Below are 7972 nucleotides of genomic sequence, written 5' to 3' on the forward strand. Positions count from 1 at the left end.
TGGGGTATCTTGTAATAACAAGATCAACTGGGAAACATTGTATGAATGGCGAGTATACGTGGTTATCCATAGGAGTTTATTGATGGAAGGGAATTGCAAAAGCGATGAACACAAGTTCTCGGGTTAATAGCGGAGGGTGTCTTCATGGTCATCACGTGCAGCAGACGATCATCAGTAATAAGGGGCTCTCCGGGTGAAAGTGATAACGAGATCCTAATGTTAGAATTAGCAAAATTCATTTAACCCGAATAGAGGAGAGGTCAGAGTCCCAGAGTATAGACAAGGAGTAAAAGATCCTAATACCACCCAATGGCGACGTGGGCCCGTAAGCCACACAGCCATGTTAGTAAAAGTTTTTCAATGACTAGACTCGACTTTGGCCAAGGAGTTGGAAAGGGGGATTCCTACAGGCAGTCGGCTCTGATACCAACTTGTGACGCCCCCGATTCAATCGTACACTAATCATGCACGCAAACGTGTACGATCAAGATCAGGGACTCATGGGAAGATATCACAACACAACTCTAAAACGTAAATAAGTCATACAGGCATCATAATACAAGCCAGGGGCCCCGAGGGCTCGAATACAAGTGCTCGATCATAGACGAGTCAGCGAAAGCAATAATATCTGAGTACAGACATAAGTTAAACAAGTTTGCCTTAAGAAGGCTAGCACAAACTGGGTTACAGATCGAAAGAGGCGCAGGCCTCCTGCCTAGGATCCTCCTAAACTACTCCTAGTCGTCGTCAGCGGCCTGCACGTAGTAGTAGGCACCTCCAGTGTAGTAGGAGTACTCGTCGACGGTGGCGTCTGGCTCCTGGGTTCCGGCATCTGGTTGCGACAACCAGGTCGAAGGGAAAGGGGGAAAAGAGGGAGAAAAGCAACCGTGAGTACTCATCCAAAGTACTCGCAAGCAAGGAGCTACACTACATATGCATGGGTATATGTGTAAAGGGCCATATCGGTGGACTGAACTGCAGAATGCCAGAATAAGAGGGGGATAGCTAATCCTGTCGAAGACTACGCTTCTGGCCATCTCCATCTTGCAGCATGTAGGAGAGGGTAGATGGTAAGTTCACCAAGTAGCATCGCATAGCATAATCCTACCCGGCGATCCCCTCCTCGTCGCCCTGTTAGAGAGCGATCACCGGGTTATATCTGGCACTTGGAAGGGTGTGTTTTATTAAGTATCTGGTTCTAGTTGTCATAAGGTCAAGGTACAACTCCGGGTCGTCCTTTTACCGAGGGACACGGCTATTCGAATATATAAACTTCCCTGCAGGGGTGCACCACATAACCCAACACGCTCGATCCCATTTGGCCGGACACACTTTCCTGGGTCATGCCCGACCTCGTAAGATCAACACGTCGCAGCCCTACCTAGGCACAACAGAGAGGTCAGCACGCCGATCTAAATCCTATGGCGCAGGGGTCTGGGCCCATCGCCCATTGCACACCTGCACGTTGCGAAGGCGGCCGGAAGCAAACCTAGCCTAGCAGGCGTTCCAGTCCAATCCGGCGCGCGCCGCTCAGTCGCGGACGTCACGAAGGCTTTGGCTGATACCACGCCGTCGAGTGCCCATAACTGTTCCTGCATAGTTGGTTAGTGCGTATAGACCACATGGCCAGACTCAGATCAAATACCAAGATCTCGTTAAGCATGTTAAGTATCCGCGACCACCGACCAGGGCCAGGCCCACCTCTCTCCTAGGTGGTCTCAACCTGCCCTGTCGCTCCGCCACAAAGTAACAGTCGGGGGCCGTCGGGAACCCAGGCCCACCTCTACCGAGATGGAGCCACCTGCCCCTTCAGCCCCCATCTCCGAACAGTATCATAAGTAATGTAACAGTATAAAGTATATAGCATATGCCCGTGATCACCTCCTGAAGTGATCACGGCCCAGTAGTATAGCATGGCAGACGGACAAGAGTGTAGGGCCACTGATGGAACACTAGCATCCTGTACTAAGCAATTAGGATAGCAGGTAACGGTAACAACTGTAGCAACAATGACAGGCTATGCAGCAGAATAGGATTAACCGAAAGCAGTAACATGCCACACTACTCTAATGCAAGCAGTATGGAGAAGAATAGGCGATATCTGGTGATCAAGGGGGGGGGGGCTTGCCTGGAAGCTCTGGCAAGAAGGACGGGTCATCATGGACGTAGTCGTACTCAGGGGCATCAGCGTCGGTCTCCAGGTCTACCGAAGAAGAAGAGGGGGAAGAAACAGTAAATATAATGCAAACAGATGCATGACGGTGCATGACAAAGCAAACAGCGGTGCTAGGTGTGCCCAAACGCGGTAGGAGGTGATACCGGCGAAGGGGGAAAATATCCGGGAAAGTATCCCCAGTGTTTCACGTTTTTGGACAGATGAATCGGAGGGGGAAAGTTGCGTGTTCGATATGCTAGGGTTGTGTGGCGGACGAACGGGCTGCGATCCGGATTCGTCTCGTCGTTCTGAGCAACTTTCATGTACAAAGTTTTTTCATCTGAGCTACGGTTTATTTTATATGATTTTCTAGAGTTTTAAATCATTTTTAGAATTTATTTAATTATTTTTAATTCGACATTATCGGGAATAGTGCGTGCTGATGTCGTCATGACGTCAGCAGTCAACAGAGGTGTTGACTGGTCAACCTGACGTGTGGGTCCAGTGGGACCCACCTGTCATACACTGTTTAGGTTAATTAGGGTTTAGCTAAACTAATTACTGTTTAATTAAACTAACAAGTTAATCAGATTAATTAAATAGGATTATTTAAGTTAATTAAATAATTAAATAATATTTTATTTACTATTTATCTTTTTTAATCTTTTTATATATTTATTTATTTATTTTCTTAAATTGTTCTGGGGCTGGGCCCCACATGTCTGTGGCCCAGAGGGGCCATAGCCGTTCGGGCGGTAGCGGGTGCGGGCGCACCCGAGCGAGCGCTCGCCCGCAGGGCGGGACGAGGCCAGCGAGGCCGGGCGGTCACCGGAGGGGGACGCCGGCGGGAGAGCAGCAGGGCGGCGCCAGAGTGGGGCCGCGACCAGAGGGGGAGTGGCCGTGGCCGAGCCAGACGGCCGGGACGAGGCACGGGCGCCAGGGCGCGGGGGAGGTCGACGCGGCCGCGGGTCGAGCTCGCGTCCATGGTGGATGGCGGGCGACCTGGCGCAGAGAGGAGGAGGTCGTGGGTGCGGTGAGCGCGGTCGCGGGCGCGACCAGGGGCGGTGGTCAGAGGCATGCGCCGGTGCGGTGAGCACGTTCGGGGCCCGGTCGGCGAGTGTGCACGGCGACGGAGGGGAAGAGGAGGAGGGGGAAGGCCCGGGGCCTCACCGGGATTCGCAGGGTCAAGGGCATCGGTTCTCGAGGTGGGGGGATGGGGACGACGTGGGCGGCGTGGAGGCAGACCGGTGGGGAGGAGGAAGAGGAGGCGATTCGGCGACGGCGACGAGGCGGCGTTCACCGGGGTTGGCATAGGGGCGGGAGGGCGTCGCGGCGAGGGCGGGCTCCGGCGTAGTGGCCGCAGGGATCGGCGACGGCGTTCGTGCCCCGATCCAGATTGGATCGGGTGGGGAGAGGGAGAGGGCGAACGAGTGGGGGGAGTGGGGGTGTCGGTTAGGGTTTGTGGGAGTGGGGGAGGCCTATGTAGGCCAGAGGCGTGGGCCGGCCTGGCTGGGCCATGGCCCAGTTGGGCCAAGGGGTCCAGTGGGGGAGGGGGGTATTTGTCTCCCCCTATTTTATTTATTTTTGGATTTTGTTTTATTTCTTTTCTGTTCTAATTTTAAATACATTTGTTTTATAAAATACATTAGTTGTATCTAAATTAGTGTTAACAATTATGCCACCACCACAATTAACTTGGCACCTAAAATAAATTAGTTTGTAATTGTTTATTATTTTAAAAGCATTTAAATAATTGTTCTCGCTGCGTTTTATTTATTTTAGAGTATTTAAACAATTTATAAAAGTGTGGTCTCTCCACCATAGTTACCTACGCATTATTTGGCACAAACCGAACATTTTAGTTTTGATATTTGAAAACTTTTATTATTTGCTTTTATTTAAATTTTGAATTTGTTTCGGTTCTGAACTATCGAGAGTTTATCAACAGTAACCGGGGTGACATGGCATCGTTAACATTGGATTACTGTAGCTTAATTATCCGGGCGTCACATGGATTCCATCTCAGGTTTCATGGCCTCAAGCCATTTCGCGGAATCTGGGCTCATCATCGCTTCCTCATAGTTCGTAGGTTCGTCATGGTCAAGTAACATGACCTCCAGAACAGGATTACCGTACCACTCTGGTGCGGATCTTGCTCATGTAGACCTACGAAGTTCAGTAGTAACTTGATCTGAAGTTACATGATCATCATCATTAGCTTCCTCACTAATTGGTGTAGGAGTCACAGGAACTGATTTCTGTGATGAACCACTTTCCAATAAGGGAGTAGGTAAAGTTACCTCATCAAGTTCTATTTTCCTCCCACTCACTTCTTTCGAGAGAAACTCCTTCTCTAGAAAGGATCCATTCTTGGCAACGAATGTCTTGCCTTCGGATCTATGATAGAAGGTGTACCCAACAGTCTCCTTTGGGTATCCTATGAAGACACATTTCTCTGATTTGGGTTCGAGCTTATCAGGTTGAAACTTTTTCACATAAGCATCGCAACCCCAAACTTTAAGAAACGACAACTTGGGTTTCTTGCCAAACCACAGCTCATAAGGTGTCGTCTCAACGGATTTAGATGGTGCCCTATTTAACGTGAATGCTGCTGTCTCTAAAGCATAACCCCAAAATGATAGCGGTAAATCAGTAAGAGACATCATAGATCGCACCATATTTAGTAAAGTACGATTACGACGTTCGGACACACCATTACGCTGTGGTGTTCCGGGTGGCGTGAGTTGCGAAACTATTCCGCATTGTTTCAAATGAAGACCAAACTCGTAACTCAAATATTCTCCTCCACGGTCAGATTGTACAAACCTTATTTTCTTGTTACGATGATTTTCCACTTCACTCTGAAATTCTTTGAACTTTTCAAATGTTTCAGACTTATGTTTCATCAAGTAGATATACCCATATCTGCTCAAATCATTTGTGGAGGTGAGAAAATAACGATACCCGCCGCGAGCCTCAATGTTCATTGGACCACATACATCAGTATGTATGATTTCCAATAAATCGGTTGCTCGCTCCATTGTTCGAGAACGGAGTTTTAGTCATCTTGCCCATGAGGCATGGTTCGCAAGTACCAAGTGATTCATAATCAAGTGATTCCAAAAGTCCATCAGAATGGAGTTTCTTCATGCGCTTTACACCAATATGACCCAAACGGCAGTGCCACAAATAAGTTGCACTATCATTATCAACTCTGCATCTTTTGGCTTCAATATTATGAATATGTGTGTCACTACTATCGAGATTCAACAAAAATAGACCACTCTTCAAGGGTGCATGACCATAAAAGATATTGCTCATATAAATAGAACAACCATTATTCTTTGATTTAGATGAATAACCATCTCGCATCAAACAAGATCTAGATATAATGTTCATGCTTAACGCTGGCACCAAATAACAATTATTCAGGTCTAAAACTAATCACTAGTACAGCGAGCTCCTAAACAAACGGTTTAAAACCCCTTTCCGCGACGGCATTTGGAACCATCTCCAAGTGAGTGTGGGCGACAGAGGGGTTCCTTCCCACACGACCCAGAAACCGTCGGGGATATGCCCTCCTGGCACACACGTTCGGCAAAATGAGGTTGTGTCCGACCGGCGAGCGCTCAAATATGGAAATACGTACAATAGAGCTAAAAATACAATTATACGGCAAAATTGTTTCCGGTCGCAAGTACATCCCACATAGTCAGTCCCCGCTAAACGTTTCCGTTCGTATGTACATCCCACGCAGTCGCTCGAAGGAAAACATTTCCATTCACAGGTACATCACACAAAATTTTTGATGGAAATATGCCCTAGAGGCAATAATAAAGTTATTATTTATTTCCTCATATCATGATAAATGTTTATTATTCATGCTAGAATTGTATTAAGCGGAAACATAATACATGTGTGAATACATAGACAAACATAGTGTCACTAGTATGCCTCTACTTGACTAGCTCGTTAATCGAAGATGGTTGAGTTTCCTAGCCATGGACATGAGTTGTCATTTGATTAACGGGATCACATCATTAGGAGAATGATGTGATTGACTTGACCCATTCCGTTAGCTTAGCACTTGATCGTTTAGTATGTTGCTATTGCTTTCTTCATGACTTATACATGTTCCTATGACTATGAGATTATGCAACTCCCGTTTACCGGAGGAACACTTTGTGTGCTACCAAATGTCACAACGTAACTGGGTGATTATAAAGGTGCTCTACAGGTGTCTCCGAAGGTACTTGTTGAGTTGGCGTATTTCGAGATTAGGATTTGTCACTCCGATTGTCGGAGAGGTATCTCTGGGCCCTCTCGGTAATGCACATCACTATAAGCCTTGCAAGCAATGTGACTAATGAGTTAGTTGCGGGATGATGCATTACGGAACGAGTAAAGAGACTTGCCGGTAACGAGATTGAACTAGGTATTGAGATACCGACGATCGAATCTCGGGCAAGTAACATACCGATGACAAAGGGAACAACGTATGTTGTTATGCGGTTTGACCGATAAAGATCTTCGTAGAATATGTAGGAGCCAATATGAGCATCCAGGTTCCGCTATTGGTTATTGACCGGAGACATGTCTCGGTCATGTCTACATAGTTCTCGAACCCGTAGGGTCCGCACGCTTAAAGTTTGGTGACGATCGGTATTATGAGTTTTTGTGTTTTGATGTACCGAAGGTAGTTCGGAGTCCCGGATATGATCACGGACATGACGAGGAGTATCGAAATGGTCGATACATAAAGATTGATATATTGGACGACTATATTCCGACACTGGAAGTGTTCCGAGTGGTTTCGAAGAAAACCGGAGTGCCGGCGTTTACCGGAACCCCTTGGGGAGTTAATTGGGCCTCATGGGCCTTAGTGAGAGAAGAGGAGGGGCGGCCATGGCAGCCGTGCCCCCTGCCCCTCTAGTCCAAATTGGACTAGGAGGGGGGCGGCGCCCCCCTTTTTCCTTCTCCTCTCTCCCTTCCTTCCCTCTCCTACTCCAACAAGGAAAAGGAGGAGTCCTACTCCCGGTGGGAGTAGGACTCCCCCCTTGGCGCGCCCTCCTCCTGGCCGGCCGCCTCCCCCCCTTGCTCCTTTATATACGGGGGCAGGGTGGCACCTCTAGACACACAAGTTGATCTGTTGATCTATTCCAGCCGTGTGCGGTGCCCCCCTCCACCATATTCCACCTCGGTCATATCGTAGCGATGCTTAGGCGAAGCCCTGCGTCGGTAGCAACATCATCACCGTCATCACGCCGTCGTGCTGACGGAACTCTCCCGTGAAGCTCTGCTGGATCGGAGTTCGCGGGACGTCATCGAGCTGAACGTGTGCTGAACTCGGAGGTGCCGTACGTTCGGTACTTGGATCGGTCGGATCGTGAAGACGTACGACTACATCAACCGCGTTGTGCTAACGCTTCCGCTTTCGGTCTACGAGGGTACGTGGACAACACTCTCCCCTCTCGTTGCTATGCATCACCATGATCCTGCGTGTGCGTAGGAATTTTTTTGAAATTACTACGTTCCCCAACAGTGGCATCCGAGCCAGGTTTTATGCGTAGATGTTATATGCACGAGTAGAACACAAGTGAGTTGTGGGCGATACAAGTCATACTGCTTACCAGCATGTCATACTTTGGTTCGGCGGTATTGTTGGATGAAGCGGCCCGGACCGACATTACGCGTACGCTTACGCGAGACTGGTTCTACCGACGTGCTTTGCACATAGGTGGCTGGCGGGTGTCAGTTTCTCCAACTTTAGTTGAACCGAGTGTGGCTACGCCCGGTCCTTGAGAAGGTTAAAACAGC

The sequence above is a fragment of the Triticum aestivum genome, chromosome 4D (genome assembly GCF_018294505.1).
Source record: "Triticum aestivum cultivar Chinese Spring chromosome 4D, IWGSC CS RefSeq v2.1, whole genome shotgun sequence".
In the NCBI taxonomy this organism is placed as follows: domain Eukaryota; kingdom Viridiplantae; phylum Streptophyta; class Magnoliopsida; order Poales; family Poaceae; genus Triticum; species Triticum aestivum.